The sequence below is a fragment of the Spinacia oleracea genome, chromosome 4 (genome assembly GCF_020520425.1).
Source record: "Spinacia oleracea cultivar Varoflay chromosome 4, BTI_SOV_V1, whole genome shotgun sequence".
Taxonomy (NCBI): domain Eukaryota; kingdom Viridiplantae; phylum Streptophyta; class Magnoliopsida; order Caryophyllales; family Amaranthaceae; genus Spinacia; species Spinacia oleracea.
Window position 1 is genome coordinate 43,313,432 of NC_079490.1, and position 21,688 is coordinate 43,335,119.

Sequence of the window (21,688 nt, forward strand, 5' to 3'; positions counted from 1 at the left end):
CCCGATCGGGCGACGCCAACCTCTGCAGCTTCTTCGCGTGGTTTCTTTTCCGTTTTTAAGCTTTACTTTAGGAAAACTATATAAGTTAACTTTGTTTATTTTTGAAGGACACCTTTTTATTTTAGTTTGGAACCTTAGTTTATTTCCTTAGCTTATTATGCTCTAAAATTTGTTCCAATACTTAGTTTTATTTTCAATCAAAAATTCAAACTTTCATTGTTCATTGTTCTTCAATTAGGTATTGCCTCTTGTTCTAATTTAGTTTGTTGCTTTAATCATGTTTTCTATTATGTTAATTGCTTTGTTATTTATTATCATGAGTGAGTAGTTTAATTTCTAGGGTTTAGGGGATCCATGAATGCATGATTGGGATTATATGTGGACATGATATTTGGTTGATTGATTATAATTTCTATAGCTTATTATTATTGCTCGTCAATTCTGTTCGGCCGGACTATTTTGATTTGAGTTTGATTAATCTTAGATTATGCGCCGAGAGGTATAAATCTGATGTTTTTGGTATGTGGCTATTAGATAGGAATTATTTCTAGTACGTAGCGAGAGCCCGCTAGTTGTTCTATCCTAAGGAATTCATAAGATTCGAGAGATGCATGTTTTCCTAGTTATGATTGTTAATTGATTGTTATTGTCCGTTGTCCAATCCCGGTCTGCATTTATGGTGAACCGCTGCCCTAGATTCCTTTAATATTGTTATTTTCCGATTTGATTACTTGTTTTAGTTTAATACACAAACCATTCCAACTCTTGTTACCAGTAGTCTAGATTAGTAATTTAATAGTAGAAAGAACGCATGTTTCCCTGTGGATACGATCCTTGCTTCCCTTGCTATATTTTTAGTTGGTGAACGTTAGGTTTATCTTTGATAGGAGTGCGATTTAGCCTGTCAAATTTTGGCGCCGTTGCCCGGGAACGAACCCGGGTCACCCGCGTGACAGGCGTCAAATTTTGGCGCCGTTGCCGGGGAAACGGTTTTATTTTCTGTTATTAATTGTTTTTCTAGATTATTGTTTGTTACTTCTCAAGGGACTCCCGTTCCTTGAGACCGGATCTCACGACTGTTGTCTAGTTTTTGCTTGTTTATGCCCAGGACTGTCCATACCAGCGATCTGACTTCGTTCGATCCTGAACCTGAACGGACCTTTTGTAGACGGCGTAGATTCGTTGAACAGTTGATAGACTATTCTGACTCTGAATCCGACTATCTGATTAGCAATCTATTCCATACAGATTCAGAGATGGGTGACCAAGCACCACCACCACCACCCCCACTTGTGCCAAGGCTTACAGATTATTCTAAACCAAGTCTGTCTATGCTTCCCAAGGCAATCATGCCTTCCATTGCGGTCGAGAATTTCAAGATCGAACCCCAGCTGATAAACATGATCGAGAGACACCAATTCGGTGGGGAAAAGGGTGAAGATCCTTATCTCCATATTCAGTATTTCATTCAGTATTGTGCCACCATTAAGTAGAAGAATTTAACACCGGTGCAGACTATGGAGATACTCTTTCCATTTTCATTGAGTGGGAAGGCAAAGCTATGGATTAACAGTCTCAACCGCACAGCTATGAAAATCAACGATTGGAATTCCTTGCCCCTTGCGTTCTATGTTAAATATTTCCCACCTGAGAAGACAGCTCGTCTGAGGGGTCAGAAATTAGGTATCTCTCAACAAGCAGATGAGAGTTTGTTCGAAGTTTGGGAAAGATTCAAGGACTTGCAAAGAGAGTGCCCACACCATGGTTTGGAGGACTGGTTCCTGGTACAACAGTTCTGTAATGGTCTGGGTAATGAGTCTAGGTGTCTTTTGGATTCAGCTGCCAGTGGGAGATTTATGCAACTGGAGGTGCCTAGAGCTTTAGAGGTGATTGAGGAGATAGCCATCCATAGTGCCCAATATGGGAATCCTAGAGGTTTTGCCGATCGTGGTGTTAAGCATGAGATGAACTCTATTGAACAGCTTACTGCTCAGCTAACTGCCCTACATCACAAGCTGGATAATATGCAAAACGCATCTTCCCAAGCCACCCAACAAGCTAGTGTGGCCGCAATGAGTGCTCAGTTGGCCAATGTCTGTAATAGTTGTGGGATACAACGTCATTATGCACCGGAATGTAGGAGCTCTATTGAACAATGCAATGCATTCCAGGCCTACAAGCAGAACAATCCGTACTCCAACTCATACAATGAGGGGTATAAAAATAACCCCCTATTATCATATAGGAGTACTAATGTTCAGCACCCCCACTAGATTCAACACCCTCCACCACCACAACAACCTTACCAACCACCACCACAGCAGCCCTACCAACCGCGAAGTAACTACAACCCGCAGCCTAGTGGACCACCTGGCTTTCCTCCACAACCTCAACCCACACAGCCTGATCCCATGCTTGTTGAGATGTGGAATATGATGTTAGAATTGCAGAAGTCTCTGAGCGAAAAGGATGCCAAAATCGATGCCCTCACTGCTCATAACAAGGTCATGGATAAACAGTTGGCACAAATGGCTACTACTCTTGCAGAGAGACCCAAGGGTCAACTCCCTTCATAGCCTGTGACCAGAGAGTCTGTAAATGCTATCACTTTGCGGAGTGGATATGAGTATGATAGGCCACCTATGACTATAGAGGAAGAGGTTGAAGTATCTGTCAATGGTGTTGTGCCAAGAGAAAGTGGGAAGGTGGTCAAGGAGAAGGAAGCTGACACAAGGGTTGAGAAGAAAGTTGAGATACAAGTTCCACCTATCAAACTTCCCTTCCCTCATCGTCAGCTAAAGAACAAGCTAGACAAGCAGTTTGGTAAGTTCTTAGAAGTGGTAAAGAATCTGCAGGTAACGGTCCCTTTCACTGAATTAATTACTCAAGTACCTGCATATGCTAAATACATGAAAGACATCTTGACTAGGAAGATAGCATTTAGTGAGGTGGAGACTGTTGCATTTACTGAAGAGTGCAGTGCCTTACTACAAAATAAGTCTCCACCCAAGTTGAAGGACCCCGGGAGTTTCTCTATCCCGTGTAATATTGGCAACCTTTTTATTGACAAAGCCTTATGTGATTTAGGTGTCAGTGTTAGTGTCATGCCCCTGTCTGTATGTACTAAGTTGAACATGGGTGATTTAAAAGTTACCAACATAACTCTGCAAATGGCTGATAGATCTGTAAAATACCCCCTAGGTGGTTTAGAAGATGTGCCTGTTAGAGTAGGTAAATTTTTTATTCCTGTTGATTTTGTTGTGTTGGACATGGAAGAGGACAGGCAGATTCCTATTATTTTAGGTCGACCTTTCCTACACACTGCGGGGGCAATCATAGATGTCAAGAATGGCAAGCTGACCTTAAATGTGGGGGATGATAAGGTTACTTTCAATTTAACCCATGTTGCTAAGAGCCCTATGGTAGAAGAGTCATGTTTTGGAGTCAATGTTTCTAATGATTATTTTATTACTGAATTGACTCATTCTAACTCTAATAACTCCTCGGAAAAAGCACATGTTTCAAATTGTTTTGCAGGTGGAGGTGATCGGAGTATGAACTCTTCGGCATGGGTTCGAAAGAAGGCACGAGTTGATGATGCTGCGACCCAAAAGGCCGAAAGTTCTGTAAACGGTGGACACCGTATTCATGATCAGGGTCGTGGTCTGTCACTTCCCGCACCACATAGCTCATCCAAGGCAATCGATGTGACACCAGATGGCACCATCTTTGGTGCCCCCATTCGATGAGCTGTCGTGGCTCTCATCCCTTTCTTGTCGATTGTCTGCGCATAAACAGAGATTGTGTAACGGGGACATTGCATCAATCTAATAGGGGATGAGTATTTCATTATCCATTTATTGCTTTCCGTATTATACTTTTTGATTTCATTTTGTGTGTTTTAGTATACCTTTTGATCAAGTGTGTGATTCAGTGTAGCCTTTGGTATTGGAGAGGCGAGATGAGGGTATTTTACGGTTTTGGTGTTTAATGTTATGCAGGTCTAAGGCTCAAAGTTCGAAAAAAGTTGAATCAAAGCAAATCGGAGCAGCCTGCATTTCGCCCGACCCGGATCGGGCGAGGAGCGCCCGATCGGGCGCGTGTCGATGCAAAGAAAAGTTTGGCAAATTGCCCGACCGGGCGACGGAGGCCCGATCGACACAAATGGCGAGTGGAATGCCCGATCGGGCGAAATTCCTCCCGGTCGGGCGGTTGATGATGACGTCGTGGAATAGTCAAGGAAGGGTTCTGGGCTGAGAAAAGTCAACAAAAAAGGGCATTGCATTTCGCCCGATCCGGATCGGGCGAGGAGCGACCGATCGGGCGCGCACAGATCAAAAGAAAAGGTTCAAAATCCGCCCGATCGGGCGAGCTGCTGCCCGATCGGGCGAAATGCGATTTCAGCGTTAAAGGAGCACGGGATCTCTTTTTCCTTCACTTCCTCTTCATCTTCAACCTCATTTTCTCTCTCTTCCTCCATTAAACCCCAACCTCCAAAAACTTCCAACCACCATATCTCCCTATAAAATCTCCACCAAATTCACCAATCTTTTCACCAAAATCATCCTCTCACCATCCTCTACAACCTATACCCAACCGATTTCAGTTTGCTCCAATCTCCCAAAAACCCCCAAATTCACCCAAAAAAGTTTAAAAACCTCAAAAAAAAAGGATTTCATCCATGGCAAACCGACCAAAGAGGAATTGCACAAGGGTACCACGGAATCAGCATGAAGCTTCGACGAGCCGAGCTCGGGAGCCGACACCACCACCTCCGCCGCCCCAATTTGAGCCCGACCGGGATTTTCCGGATATTATTTTCGTTTCGGAGGAGCAACGAGCACGTTTCATCCACCTCAAACAGAGGGAGGTAATCCCTACTCGCTTTATTTGCCAAAAATCTTTACATGAAATGGGTATTGAAAGAGATGTCAAACGGGTCTTTATTGGTGTTGGAATGAGAAATATGTATAGCATGCTGCGTCTTACGTTTAGACGGTTAACTTTGGAATTTTTGAGCTCTTTCAACTTGCGTAAAGATGGTTATCGAATTGTGTCGTCGGTTCAATTTCGCTTGATGAACCGAACTGTTACTATGAGTTTAGCTGATTTTGGTAACATTTTTGGGTTGTCTACCGCCCATAGTAGGAAACCTGGGGGAGCCCATAATAACTGTGAAATGTGGGGAAAGCTTACGGGTAATGCCAATCCCGGGAGTATGCAACATTTGCATGCTTCCAAGATACAACACCCGGTCCCTATTGTCTTCTACAGGTTTCTGGGGTTTACGATTTTTGGGAGGGAGGAGACTCAAAACATCAGGAGCACAGAGCTTGAGATTTTGGGTGGCTTTGTTTTAGAAGGGGAGAATAGTTATAAAATGAACCTTGCCCACCATATGGCCTCTCAATTCTATTCCATAGCCACCATCACCCATACTACTCGCATTACCATTGGTGAATTGATCACCCACATAGCCATGACCACGGTTAACTTCACTGAGGCTAACCAGACTCCAGTTCTGGGTAGCAACCTACTTGACTTGGCCTACTTTGTTGGGCTCCGCCGACTATAAGGTGATCACGGGTTGTTTAGGTCGGGATCCATGTATTGGATGTTTGAGGGGCAGAGGCTTTTCACCCTGCCTGACCCTCAAGGCCGCACTAGTTTCAGATCCGGTCAGGCTCATTACTTATATGTTGGATTTGAGCAAGAGCAACAACCTGACCCCCAGCCCCAGCCTGACCCACAGCCAGAGCCCCACCAGTACCAGCCAGAGCCTCGCACCTACTTTAGGAGGGGGCGTCGAGGGGATGAGGAGAGGCCTCAGGGTGGCCCGACTTTAGAGGAGGAGCAGGGGTCCATTCATGAGCGGTTGGGCAGACTTGAGCTCGGTTTTCGTGAGTTCGCAGCTGATCACCAGAGGACCATGTTCCCGTTCTACGATCAGTATGCCAGGCAGCGCTACATTGCCCCGGACTATCAGCACCCTTCCTGGTTTACCTATCCCGCGGAGGGATATGGAGCTCCTGGTTCTATGGGCACTTTCACACCTACCTAGTATGGAGTGTTTGGAGCAGGTTCTAGCGGGCACGGTGGTAGAGATGATGGTGATGATGGTGATGATGGCCAAGGCCGTCACTGATGCTGAGGAGATCGAGATGGTTCAATACCCCTTGAGCCAATGAGGACATTGTCTGATTTAGCTTGGGGGGGTGTTTCACTCACTTGTACATATTAGGTATGTTTTCTTATTATTTTTGCTTTTACTTATTTTTGGTGTGTTTACTGTTTTCTAGAGTAGTTTATTGCTTTGAAAAAAAAAATACAAAAATACGTTCCGATGAATACAATTTCATGCTTCCCTGTGCCCCTTGAACGAAAATTGTTTTTGATTCTTGGTATTTGATGATGGGCAATGTAGATGTGTTAACCATGATCTGATATTCGATTGCTTTGATGCCTTAACATGAGTCAACTCCGACTAACTATTTGTGGACTTGGTGCTTGACTAGTTGATTTGGTTAGGATGTGTGATAGCTTCCTGGTGTGTCATTGATTTTGAGTATTGATTTGCAACTATTAGTAGTGTTTTATGACTCATATACATGCACAATGTGTAGGACGAAGGCATTTTTCTGATTAGGTAGGTTTCAGATGAATCTAGATACATTTGTTCCCTTCTTTTCTGCCCATGTTGTTGCTTGTGCCCTTTTATTTGGCGACTAGCCATATTACAAGCCCATGAGAAACCCCATTGGTTACTAGTCCCAAGCCTAGCTTGGGGCAGCTAATAGTAGTGAGGTGAGGGAGTTGTAATGTGCTACATTTTGAGCACAAAGTGGGTATTGAAAAAGGAGTTCGTCTTATCATGTTTGTTGTTGAAAATGAGTTGAAAATGAAAAGAGATGAAAGAACAAAACAAATGTGAAGGTTGCTAAAAAGAAAGAAAAAAAAAAAGAGATTGAAAAAGAAAAGAAAGAGAAAAATCTATTACTCTCATAAAAGTTCAAAGTATTGTTTCAATCCAGTTCTGCAAATTCATATCCTTATGAGTGATTGGTTACAATTGTGAAATAAGGCAAGAAAGTATGGTGTTGGCTATTTGTTGTTTTGTCATGTGTTGAGTGGGAGAGTTATGGTCATTATATCGGTTGATCATGGTTGTTTTTAGGATTTATGCTCCCCAAAGCCAAGGCTTTAAAGCTCACATTATACCCAAATTTACCGCACCCTTACCTAAGCCTAACATTACAAGCTTTGAAGACCTTCCGACCTTTGTGCATAGAGTCATACTTATGTGAAAATAGTTGTTTATCAATGCAAGTTATGACATGACACATTCCGAGTCGAATACTAGGTTGAGTGTATGTTTTTCTAGACACACGAGTGTTGTGAGTTTGGGAGGGCATTGTTCACTTATATGTTGGGAGGAGAGCGAACGGGTACATCTTTTATCCGCCACATAAATGAGTGACGAGTGTGTGAGCACTAGTCTTGAATTCCATTGTGCATTTGTGGTTCGCTTTGCGAGACGATTGTTAGGGTGGATTAGTGGTTGAATGGTTTTGATTGGTTGACATTGATGCATTCTTGTTGGGTTTTGCCTTGAATTATGTTTTTCATTTTGAAATATGTTGGGGGTGAAGTTGGACTTGTATTCATCGATGATTTCCTTGCTTAGGGACAAGCAAGGATCTAGCTTGGGGGAGTTTGATATGTGTGTTTTATATAGTGTTTCACCCCCGTCCCTTAGTACTTTTATGCGTCAAATGAGCTATTAGGAAACGTTTTTAGTACTAATATGCTTTATTGAGTGTGCCTTGAGTTTCAAGTTTCGATTATGAGAAATTGGTCTTTTTAAGATCCGTTTCATGTTGATTTAGGCCACTACTCGAGCCCGAGGAAGTTCGGGACATTTATCGTCGACTTTCGGGAGCCCTAGATGTCTATGGTTGAGCCCCGAGAGTTAGACTCGGTGACATGGGCGAAGGATGTTGAAGATTGCAAATCACCCTGAGAGCAGAGGGCGAAATGCGACCATCAGGCGGAATTAAATGATAATTGCAGCCATCAACACGCGCCCGATCGGGCGCAGCTCGCCCGGTCCGCATCGGGCACCCATCAGGAGGCAAATACTGACTCTTTGCAAACCGCCCGATCGGGCGGAATTTGGCCCGATCGGGCCGACTATCGAGCACTTCGCCCGATCGGGCGAAGCGTCGCCCGATCGGGCGACGCCAACCTCTGCAGCTTCTTCGCGTGGTTTCTTTTCCGTTTTTAAGCTTTACTTTAGGAAAACTATATAAGTTAACTTTGTTTATTTTTGAAGGACACCTTTTTATTTTAGTTTGGAACCTTAGTTTATTTCCTTAGCTTATTATTCTCTCAAATTTGTTCCAATACTTAGTTTTATTTTCAATCAAAAATTCAAGCTTTTATTATTCATTTTTCTTCCATTAGGTATTGCCTCTTGTTCTAATTTAGTTTATTGCTTTAATCATGTTTTCTATTATGTTAATTGCTTTGTTATTTATTACGGTTTTTTCATGAAATGCCCCTGAGGTTTCACGGAATGCACCAAATACACCTGCGTGTTTCAAATCACATAATATACCCCTATTTAAACTTATTTGCACCAGATGCCCCTAGACTTAACAGATGTCTAACGCCGTTAGTATTTAGTTTGAATTAGCCCTTAATTATCCTAATTAACCCTTAATTAACCTAATTAACCCTAAATTTAACCATTTTTTAATTATCTAATTACTTTTCATTAACTTTTTTTCCCCTTTTTTTTTCTTTTTTTCTCATCTCTGACCTCTACTCTTCTTTGTTTTATCTCTCCTCTGGCCATCCACATTATTGCACTTCCCCGACCCAACCACCATCCTGACGCCGCCTCCTCTTCCTTCTTCTTCGGTCTTCTTGTTTTGAGAAGCCATTAATGCCCATATTTTAACAACAACCGACATCATCCCCGTTCACATCCATCCTCGAATCTCATAGAAAATGGAGTATTTAATCTTGAGTATTTCAGTAATTCAGTTGGTGAGATTCAATTGGGCACTTCCTTCCGGTGAGATTCAATTGGGAGTATTTAATCTTGAGTATTTCAATTGGTGCAATTCAATTGAGATTCACTTCCTTCTTCTTCGTTTTGCTGCAACTCCTCTAATCTCATCCATAATTCGTCCGATCTCCCATGAATTCACTCAAATATTACCAACAAAACTGACTAAATAAATCACACAATTTGATCAAAAATCAAGTATTAAAACACCACCCTTGTCAACTCCTCGCCCCCGCCGCTACTACTTCTCCGCCTCAAAATTTTTTTGTCCCCTTCATTAATACTCCGAATTGTAGAAATTGTAGAAATTGGGGTTGTAATTGGGGAGCAGTGGTGGTAATGTAATGTTGGAGGTAGGCAATCTGATCTGATATTGGGTTTGGAGGATGGAGTTGAAGGAAGAATGGAGAACAATGGAGTGTTGTTCTTGGTGAAGGGCACTGGAGAAGATGAATCATGAAAAGAGAAGGGATCGAAAGATTAGAAATAATCGAAGAAAAGAGAAAGGAAAAAAGAAAAAAGAAAAAAGAAAATATTAGTTATATTTCATTGGAATTGATATAGGGTTAATTATATGTAGTTAATAAGGTTAATTAAGGCTGATTATCGGCTAATCACTAACGGCGTTAGTCTTCCGTTAAATCCAAGGGTATTTGGTGCATTTTTTTTAAAAATAGGGGTATATTATGTAATTTGAAACACGCAGGTGTATTTGGTGCATTTTTTTAAAAATAGGGGTATATTATGTAATTTGAAACACGCAGGTGTATTTGGTGCATTCCGTGAAACCTCGAGGGCATTTCATGAAAAAACCGTATTTATTATCATGAGTGAGTAGTTTAATTTCTAGGGTTTAGGGGATCCATGAATGCATGATTGGGATTATATGTGGACATGATATTTGGTTGATTGATTATAATTTCTATAGCTTATTATTATTGCTCGTCAATTCTGTTCGGCCGGACTATTTTGATTTGAGTTTGATTAATCTTAGATTATGCGCCGAGAGGTATAAATCTGATGTTTTTGGTCTGTGGCTATTAGATAGGAATTATTTCTAGTACGTAGCGAGAGCCCGCTAGTTCTTCTTTCCTAAGGAATTCATAAGATTCGAGAGATGCATGTTTTTCTAGTTATGATTGTTATTGTCCGTTGTCCAATCGCGGTCTGCATTTATGGTGAACCGCTACCCTAGATTCCTTTAATATTGTTATTTTCCGATTTGATTACTTGTTTTAGGTTAATACACAAACCATTCCAACTCTTGTTACCAGTAGTCTAGATTAGTAATTTAATAGTAGAAAGAACGCCTGTTTCCCTGTGGATACGATCCTTGCTTCCCTTGCTATATTTTTAGTTGGTGAACGTTAGGTTTATCTTTGATAGGAGTGCGATTTAGCCTGTAACTAACTGAACTTATCTGAACTTAAATGAACTTATCAGAATTTATTTTTTCTGAAATAATTCAAAATAAGTCGAACAGAATGAGACTTAAGAAGAAGTTTATGATTCATATTATTGTGCAATCATTTTTTAGTAGAACATGTTTGTCATTATATATATATATATATATATATATATATATATATATATATATATATATACTCTTTAAAAAGTTGGAATCCAAATTACTGTTCCTTATGAACAGTAACACAACATTACAAATTTCACAATTAATTATGCAAAGATTATTTCGTATTATGTTAATGTTAACCTATGTCACAGTTGTTGAATTAATCTTTGCATAATTAATCTACTTTTTATCTTTGCATACTTAATCTAGTGGTCGGGGTGCACGTTGCGCGCGGTATGCTTTGGAATAAGTAATTTGGTATCAACTTTATTCTAATGCTCTATATATATTTGTATTAATGATATGTAGAGTGATAAGTTGTACCGCCTTTGATTTAATTCTTACTTCACAATAGTATAGTTTATGAGTAACTAATTTGGTATCAACTTTGTCTAATGCCCTATATACATTTGTACATACTAATGATATGTAGAGTGACAAATTATACCGACTTTGATTTAATTCTTACTTCACAATATATGCTATGTTGTTTGTTTGCTATGTTATTAAAAAAATTTACCTATATATATCGAAGTCGACGAAAATTTCACTAATATGTCGAACAACTTATTGTTGATATGTTTAATCCTGTTTGAGAGGTTCGATAATGGGAGTAATTCAATAATAAGAAGAAGAAGAATTAAATTTAAAAGTAAAATAAAATTTAGTGGGTTTCATTTAATTATAATAAGAAGAATTAAATTTAAAGTAAAATGAAATACAGTGGGAAATTACTGTTCATAAGAAAGTAAACCATCTACCACTTTTTAAGGGTTAAAGATTAAATATTAATATCCTATCATTTGTAATTATCTTTCAACATTAGCATAGTTGTTATTTTGTTTTATATTTGGCGCAACAAGTAGTTCTTAATTGTGTTCCTTCAGTACATTATTTTTCCTTTCAAAACTGTATTTAGACTGCAAAACCTGGTATGCATCGGTGTGCGTGTAAAACTGTGATTTCCGGATAATTGATTTTATTGAACAAATTGCTACTCGTATGTTACTATATTTCGTTGGCTAGATGGTCATAATTTGAATCTGGGTAATTCTTGATGGTTTCATTAAAGAAATTACTAGAATAAAATATGAATTTGCTAACATTAGAAGTATTTAACTATGTATCTGAAGATCTGGAATGTTATTTCGTTCAAAAATGTTCTTTAGGGAAAGTTGCGTGGAGAGTTAAGTAAAACCCAAACATCTTTCTATTACTGGAAGTATATTGACAAGGTCACTAAGGTATAAACTTCCATCCTTGGAAACTGCAACCCTGAATGTCAAGAAAAAGGGTGGTCATGAGCATTTAGAAGGATTATAACTCGATTTCTACGTAGGTGTACTCAAATAAGAGAGGTATAATTGGATAGAGAATGATTACACATTGGAGCAATTTGCTGATAATTAGTTAGCATTGAGAGCATGTATGACTCTCGCATATGGTGTAATAGACTAATAGGAGATCAATTGTTAAACTTTGGCATCTTAAACCTCCTAAAAATCACAAAAAAAAAAAAGCTATGAAAATCATTCTTTGCAGAAAATGACTGTCTGTGACTGTTCATGCTATCGATTTTCATGTAGATGGGTCAAGAATCAATTACCCTTGAGGCCTTAACAAGCTATGTGTTCCTACAATGCACCTTTTGCGTTAGTATTATGTTTTGCAAAAAACACAACTCTAAGTAGTACACTATATGTTGTACTCTGTAGCTAATAAATACATACAGTATGTTGTTGTACCATTCATAATATATCATACCGAATTACTAATAAACACTAGAACTTCCTTCGTACCTGGTCTAAAATTTCAGGCTACACCACGCGCAACGCGCGTGGCAAAGCCACTAGTATATAAAAGAATGTGTCCTGTGTGGATTATTCTAGTCTCTAATTCATGCTAAATCAAGAGAATTTTTTAATTGCATGTGTGTCAAGGTAACCATGTAACAATAGAAGTTTTTAATTGCATGTGTATCAAAGTATTCATATAATTGACAAAGATACTTGATGGCAAGTTAAGTTTTCGTCCACTAAGTAAATGAAGGTCTAGTAGTTAAGTTTTATAAATTGGATAAGCACTAAAAGCTCTTGGAACGTATACCTACAGTGAACGTATGGGGGAAGTAAACAGTTGTAGCCCCTGGCATCCATTGTGGTTCAGGATGATGTACCATTTCTTTTTATTTAATGCGCTGGAATTTCGTCACAGATACGTAGTTTTATAGCATAGGTAGCTCACGTGCTATAGTTTCAAGTGGATATTAGTAGAAGTAAAACCTTGTTCATGACTTAATCCGTTCAAGAAATATTTATATTCTGACTAGTAAAAAAAAAGAAGTTGTTTAGTAGAAAGTCAAGAGTAAAGTAAAGAGAAATGCTTCGAACGCTTTATTTCAAGTTTACTTATTTAGTTGAATTATTTAATGGTTTTAATGATTTGGATTACAAGTTTTTGTGGGCCTTTAATGGTTCCTACTTGTAAGGACTTTAATTTGAAGTTGGACTTTGCAAAGTTAGTTTAGTAGTTAAGTTCCGCTGCAAAATTATGATAATAGCCTTAACCATTTTTCATGATGGTGGTAACGCCTTGGTAAATCCTTTTATTTGTTCAAGAAAATAGTTTTAGAAAAGCAAGTAATTGTTAGGATGTTACATATATTCACCCATCTTATTACACTCTCCCCCTCTTTTGTCTTGATATTTGTGCAAACAGTAATGCTAAATGTCATTATAAAACAGAGGTAGTACCAAAAAAAAGACAACAGAAGTGACACATTCACTTCAATGGGCAATATTTTTCCTAAAAATCTCTATTTTTTGTTATTAATTGTTTATATATGGGATGAAAATATTTGTTTTATAGATTATGGAAATGATATATGCCACATACATAATAAAATTTTCTAAAAATAATTTCCGAAAATATTTTAATCAAATCATTATATTAATTAATAATGGAAAACTTATTTAATCAATATTTTGGTTAAATCAACATATTAACATATCAGATATTTTGGTCAAATTAGCGTATCATGCATATAAAATATGTAATACGTAGTAGGACGGTAATTATATATTCTGTATGAAGATTAAATGAGTATGTTCAAAATTTACTAATTATGCAATAACTTTAGGGAGAGAAATATTTCAGTCAAATATGTTATAGAGTATTAAAAAATTGGCCAAATAATTTTTAAATCCGTTCACTCATGAGACCTAATCTAGGTATAGACTATATACAAGGTGATACTAAAAGGTCAATGTCCTCACGAGTTCTCCTATAGAATTGTTAATTGTATAAATAGTGACTCCCTAATGAATAGGGGCAAGTAGAAATTTAATGATAATCAATTCATTTGGCTTTTGTTTAATCCCTTTTATTAATAATACTAGATTTTAGCCCGTGCGATGCACGGATTCTATTAAATTGTTAAGTTAAAATAGAATTCAATATATACCAAATGTTATATTTTATATATTAGATTAGATTAGTTTTTTATTTTGTTTGAATTTATTTTTATATTTAAATTTTAATTATTAGAGTGTTTGATATTGGATGAAGTTGTATATACGTAATATTAGTAATTAATTAATAAAAATATCTACGTGGCACTCGACTTTTTTAATTAAAAAATAATTTTGAAATCTTATTTTCATTGGCCGAAATCACTAGATTTCCTACGTGACACTCTAATATTGGATTAGTGTTTGATTTTGGATTGAATTTTATTTTAGGTTAGTGTTTGATTTTGGATGAATTTTATTTTAGATTTATTTTTTAATTATTAGAGTGTTTGATTTTGGATGGAGTTGTATATAGTAGTAATTAATTAATTAATTAAAATACTTATGTGTCACATAATTAATTATCTTCGTGTCACTCGATTTTTTTATTCAAAAATAGATTTGAAATTGTGAGGGGGTCGAAAAAGCACGAGGCTAATGCGTGACCTCGTCCCTCGTGGGCGTGACGTTTCTTTTTGTCAAATCAAATGTAATTGGATTTCCTGGGAGTTTACACCCAATTGACTAGTAATATAGGAGTCGTCATTCAGTTTTTAACGACAATGAGAAAAACTGACAAAACCCGGTTATCGTGACATAAAGGGAGTGCAATTATGTTTGACCACGACGGCAATAGGTTCCCTTGTGATCCCTGGTGTGGGGATCTCTCAACGTACACCCGCAAGGTAGAGATTGAGGGTTCGGGGGACTGTAACTACCGAGAGGAGTACTCGCTCTTCGATAACTCCAGAGGCAGGATATCCTTACTAGCTCAGCATTAATAATTGAAGGGACGTGCGTTAATTATTAAACTAATCTGAATTGATTTTAACAATATGCAACACATGATACTAGATCGATCGTGATTATCTTGTTTAGATTGATTTAAGGGACCTAGCATGATAGTTCAATTTCCCAAGATATTATCTTTATTAGGCGTGATAGAACAATCAGATTTAATAGTTTACCCGTTTTATAAAAGGGCGAGGAAAGCGATTAAATCATGCGAAGGGACACATTACGACGCACCCTTGAGAGGTGCGTCATGGTTCTCAGAAAACTAACCACTTTGGCTTTGCTATTTCTCCTTTTATTTAACGAATCTCAAGTTTCCGGGCTTAATTCTTCAGCTACAAGGGACAGGATACGTTCTGTTCGATTTTTGGATCGATTGCGACAGAACGCGGGATCAATTTCGCAGCGTGAGGCTTAGGCTTAGGGGTTGGAGTCAATACCCAGAATATGAATTGTGTGTTCTTTTCACGTCGAATTTGGGGCTGTATTTATAGAAAAGAGTTCGTGGAAAGATAGAATTTTAGAGCACTAATCCAAGAAGAATTAGGAGAGAATACGTACCCAGGTAATTTCAGCGCCCAGGGCTGGGCGTTAAAGATTTCGGCGCCCAGCTCTGGGCGTTGAAAATGGGATCCAGGCAATTTCAGCGCCCATGGCTGGGCGTTGAAAATGATGTTTGGGCCGAGTTCTTTGTCAGATTTGGACTCTTAGAATCCGGAGTGTTTGAGACTTATCCGAGTCTTTTAGTGCGTATTAACTTTATGAAGGAATGCGTCTGGTGAAGGAAATAATGCCCTTGGTCCAAGTATGCATTCAATGTTAAGTCTAATAAATGCGGTTCAGTATTAATTAACAAGTTAATAATTCAGTGAGATCAAGTGAGCTGAATGCCTAGCTAGAGGCCGCTTCAGTTCAAGTGGAATTAATGATATTAATCCACAGCTTACTCTTAACTGAACCCGTAGTGTCACACAAATAGTACGTAAACGGATCAAGTATTTAATGGCATTAAATGCTCTATCTATGGATATTCGGAATCGACGGATCTTGGTTTCAGTGGGAGCTGAGATCGTCACAAGCAAGAAATGAATACTCCGGAAACGATGATATTGCCGGAAACGGAAATATGGATCGTATCGGAAATATAAATATTATCCAAGTCGTAGATGTTACCGGAAACGGAAACATGGTACGTATCGGAAAATATTATCGGAAATGGAAATATTGCCGGAATCGGAAATATTGCCGGAAACGGAAATATTGTCAGAATCGGAAATATTATCGGAATCGGAAAATAATTCCGGAAACGGAAATATTTAATATTTGTTCGAAACGGAAATTAATTCCGGAATCGGAAATATTAAATATTGTTCGTATCGGAAATGAATTCCGAAAACCGGGAATTTTATCGGAAGCGTATCGTACGAATAAGCATCGGACGAGGCCTGCCGGACGAAGGCCCAGCACGAAGCCAGGCCATCGCCCAGCAAGCAATGGCGCGCCACAACACAGCCCAAGGCTGCGGCAGGCCTACCGCAAGGCAGGCCCAGCGCGCAGCTTAGGCCATGGCAGCCTCGTGGGCTGCGGTAGCTCGCATGGGCTTCGTGGGAGTGTGGGCTGTGCGCGGGCATGGCCTGCATGCTTGCGGGTCATGCTCGTGTGTGTGTTTGTGTCCATGCATAATTCCTAAAACTATTAGGATTTGATGTATGATTAAATTCCTATTCCTATTAGGATTATTTAATTAAATAGAGTCCTTGTAGGATTCTAAGTTTAATTAAATCGTATCCTACTAGGATTCCAATTCCCTTTCCAAACCTCTATAAATAAGGACCTAGGGTCATAATTTATACGCACGATTGAAGTATTCAAAGGGTAAGTTTTTGAAAGAAAATTCAGCCACACTCTTGCACAATAATAACCGAAATTCCTAAGCACCTTAGGGCGATTCTAGTTGGTCAATCTTGAGGCGGATCCGGACGTACTGTGGACTATCTACGGAGGGACGACACTTGGAGTCCTAAAGACTTGTTCTTGTTCGGTTCGGGCGCAGCTAGGGAAGGCACGCTACAAAGTGTATGCATCTATACTATGCTAAATGATTATGTGTAAATAATATGCTTTCCTGGCTTTATGGTTTTTCCGCATGATTTATGTATTGTCATATGTATCATAACCTAACAGTGGTATCACGAGCCTCTTATTATTTTCATAATCTAAATTGCATAAACATGGTTAAATATTACAAATTTGCAAGAATTAAAAGGGGTGATTAATTTTCGTAATTGTTAATTAATTGCAAATTGCGTTTATTTAATTATATGTACGCAGTTTTTCGGCAGTTTCTTCGTTACTCATCCAAATCGAGTGATTTTTGTGTCAATTCCGCATGTAAAAGGCATTCTAAAATTTTGCCAAAACTAGTATTTTTCGGCCGAACCCAGAATTCTCAAATTCGAAGCCTAACTATGACTTTTCGGAGGTTTTAGTTTTTCGAACGCAAAATTTCGTAAATTTAAGATGTTAAATTAAATATTTGCGATTCTTGTTGTTAAATCTTGAATTTTTGATTGACCTACTGTATATGTTTAACAAGTTTGAATGCCTAGCCTTGTTAATTATGCAATCTAATTTGTAATTATGATTAATTTGTTGAAAATTGGAATAATTTAGAATTAATTTGATTTTCATAATTAGTTATAATTTAATTAGATACCTATGATTAAAACCACCATAAAAATTGTAAATTTATGTTAAATTTTAAATTTTTATGACCTAGACTTGAATCCATGTTAATCGGAAATCAATAAATTAATAAATTTTCGATTTTTCGCCCTAAAATTATGAAATTAATATGATTTATTAATTTGTCATTAATTTTGAAAATAAAATTTTTAATTTTTATGCGATTCGCTCATATAACTTGCACGCACAAAGCAATGGACCTTAAGGGGTGTTGTATAGTGCGGGCATGCGACGACGAGCAAGGGAGCTCGTCGCCTATGCGGTACGAATGCAATGAGCAAGGCCACGGTGCACGAGCACAAGGCAGCAGCCCTGCCTTGTGTCGTGTGCTGTGTGCGACGAGCGAGTGGGCAAGGGCGAGAGCAAGGCAGCGACAGTCGCGTATGGGCAGCAGGCGAGCTGCGCCACGACGCAACTGCCGCGCGCAACGTGCGAAGCCTCGCGTGCAACGAGCGCTGCGCCCAGCGATGGTGAGCAGCGAGCGCGTGCGACGAGAGTTGCGCCCAGCGATGGTGAGCAGCGAGCTTGTTGCGACGAGCGCTGGCGCGCGCCTTACGATGGTGAGCAGCAGCAGATGCGACGCAGCACATAGGCTGCGCGCACATGGCCAGCGATGGCTGCGTGCGTGTGGCCTATGGCTGTGCGTTGTGTGGTGTAGGTGAGTGCTTTAAGTTACGATTATATCGTTTTAAAATTTTAATTTGAAATTTTCAGTTTACGTAATTTTAATTAATTTTAAAATTAATAATTTAAATTATTTTCTTGGATTTTAATTTTGAATATTATAATTATAATAAATTTCATTTATTCTAATTATTTTACTAAAATTAAAATCATGAATTAATTTAAATACGACTGAAAATAAATTAAATATGTGGATTCAATTATAAATTTATATGAGCTTTAAATTTTAATTAAATTTGTATGTTTCCGGTTAGACTAGAAATACATTTTTATGTTTAAAATTAGTAAAGCATATGAATTTATTGGTTTAAGTGGGAGCCCTTTTAGTCATAAACTCTTGATTAGGTCTACAAATCCTTAAGGTTAAAACAACTTGATTAGACTTAATAAGGACTGAATAATTTGTAGATTATTGGTGCCCTTGATTAATTTCTGCAAATGTTTATGTGATGCATAATGTGTTTTACTAACCAGCTATGTGGGCCATTCATGATAATGAATGGGTGAATGGTATATATTGTATATGTACTGTTTTGCAGGTTATGAAGTGACTAGTATGGCCCAAATAGGATAGAAAATATGGTCTGCGTACCATTAATTTGAATGTAATTGGTCTAAAGTACCAAAATTGTTTTTCAATTCAAATATGGTCTGCGTACCATCAAATAGTTGTAATTAGTTTAATTATAGCTTATCCTATTTGAAGAAAATGGTGCCTCCCACGGAGATTTTCGAGACGGACTTTGAAGTTGAAGCTTCAAGATGAAGTCGAGCCATACTAGATCACATTTATCTTATGCATGCTTTAAGTTATTTATTGCTTTAAATATGTCTTAATTATGCATGAGATTGTGGCTTGATTATGTTGCATGATTAAGGATTTTAGTTCACTTAAAATCTAACCAACATAGTAAGAGCCTTAAGTTCCAAACTTAAAAATTGAGTTAAAAGGTGCCATGCTAAAATATACACTTGCTTGGATATCCTTTACATCAATCTAGTAATAGTTTTCGCTCAGCGAGGTGTTACTTATTGGTCCTAAAGGGGCAAGGTACACAAATAATTGTGAGTACATGTTAGTTTTGGTGAAACTCAACGATATAAGTAAGGAGTCCTTTTATGTCGTGGCAAAATCGATAGGTTTACCTAATAAGTTCTTAGACGTACCTATCAACCAAGAATAGTTTCTAGACTATTAGCAATAGGTTTTTGCTTACCTAAAATGTTTTAGGATTGAGTCGACAAACTGTGCTTAATTCTTCAACGATTTTAGGGTCTTGGAATCATTTTATTCACACCTGCCGGAAAAATAAATTCGAATAAAATGCTACTAACTTGTTCAAATTGCATGATTGCTTTAATTTTCAAGTTATTACTCATGATAAATGTTTAGACTTTGCATGCTTCAATGTATGTTTTAATTATTGTTTATAATTAAATATCTTGCACTGCAATAAATCCTTTTAGAAAGGTAACAGTAAATTTCCTCGATTGGTAGTGAATCCAAGAACGATTCACGGAAATGAGAGAAAGTGAGCAATTTAAAATGTACGTTTCTTATATCGACTTTTATGGTTGTTTTCGAGTATCAAAATCGAATGGAAAACCAATTGGTGCTTGTGAATTTAAAATACAATGTAGTTTTGAGATCATAAAGCATTGAGTTTAAACGCTCAGCTTTACCAATGGCTAAACAACCTAAAATCTTTTTCCATTTAATTCTCGAATGAGTCTAGTCCCTAGACATTCGAATAGATCGATGCTTAGAGAACTTTAGAAGCTTCTGTTAAGATCATCTAGTTGAAACTTAATATTCAACATAAAATGGTAAGAACCTTGTTGGAGTGACATTGGACATGTCTAACAAAGTATAAAAGTCAACACTAGAGAAATCAATTCTTAAGACTATAAGAAAGGGTACAAGAAATAGGAAAACAAGGAACAAATAAAAGAAATTTTACGATTTCGTTTCTACCTATAAGTTTATGTTTAAAGAGAAGTGACCTAGCAATCAAAATTCCTTGGTATCATATACCGCTTGAGGTTCTTACTTCGGTAATAACTCAAACAATGGAAGCTAGGCTACACTAATGGCCTACAAGTGGGAAATGAAGCATGTCAATGCTACATTAGTTGTAGGGTCATCTAGTTTGTTTTTAAGTCCTTTCAAAGGCTGGAACTTAATGACTATTTTGTTCCATAACCATCATACCTAAATTTCTGTTTTTAAACACAGAAAGACTCACATTCAAGAAAAACAAAAACAATGTTTGTTTGTTTATTTGAGTGAAATGGTCAATTACGGGTTGAGTCAATATGCTTGATTAAAACAAACAACTCTTTAACAATAAGAACTTTACTAGGTTCAAATAAACCCCTTGATTTGAGTTCCACTAAATCTTTGGCACTGTTGCTTAGACCATATCAACAAGTTAACATTCAAAAGCTCTATTTTGATGGACTTTTGAAAGTTCATTGATTTCTAGATCAATTTAAGACAACTAGTCTTACTTGTTGAAAGTAACAAAAGATATGAACTATTGTTAGAACGCCTAGACAATAGAGTTCAAAGCTAAAGAAAGGTTTTATGACTTTATTATTTCACACAGATTTGAACGAATATAGGTTTATTTACTCAATGTGATATAAGTTTGAATCTGTTTGGCTAGTTCAAAGATTCAGAAGTATAAATCCCACTTGGTAAAAATCATAAAGATCTAGGATAGATCATGTTGATGATTACTTTAAGACCAAATATGATCATCAATGATTGTGTGTTGTAATTTCACAATTTAGCCCCATAAGATATATCTAAGTTGGAATGATCGAAGTCGATTAGTACTTGATTCGATCAATGATGGATCATAAAGACTTTTCCTATAATTTCTAAAAATGCTCAACTACCACCAAACTAAACTAAATTCGTCAAAGCTATAGAAAAGTAATTTCAGAATATCTTTTCGATAATATATATCTAGAGAGTTGCTAAACTCAGTGGGAGCTTAGTGTTTGTCATTCGACAAACTAAGGCCCAAGTATAGATATATGTTTCATTGTGATTTATTCAAATGAGACACAAGGGTATTATTTCTACCACGAATTTTTGAGAACATAATGTTTGTTTGCCCGAAATAATGTCCTTTGGAGATTCGTTTCCAAAATGACAAGTGGGAGAAAATAGACCTCGAAAGTCTTCGAGGCGAACAAAAAACATAAACGGACATTCAGGAGGCTTTTCGAAGTTCTTTAGAAAATCCGAACACTTATTCTTTGAGGAATAGACATCTCTTAGAAGACTTTACAAGTACT

At 37.6% G+C, this 21,688-nt stretch overlaps 1 pseudogene; it reads right to left on the minus strand.

The window, feature by feature from the left end:
• Positions 1-1,668: 1,668 nt before the first annotated feature.
• On the minus strand, positions 1,669-1,768 carry LOC130460213 (uncharacterized; annotated as a pseudogene).
• Positions 1,769-21,688: the final 19,920 nt, after the last annotated feature.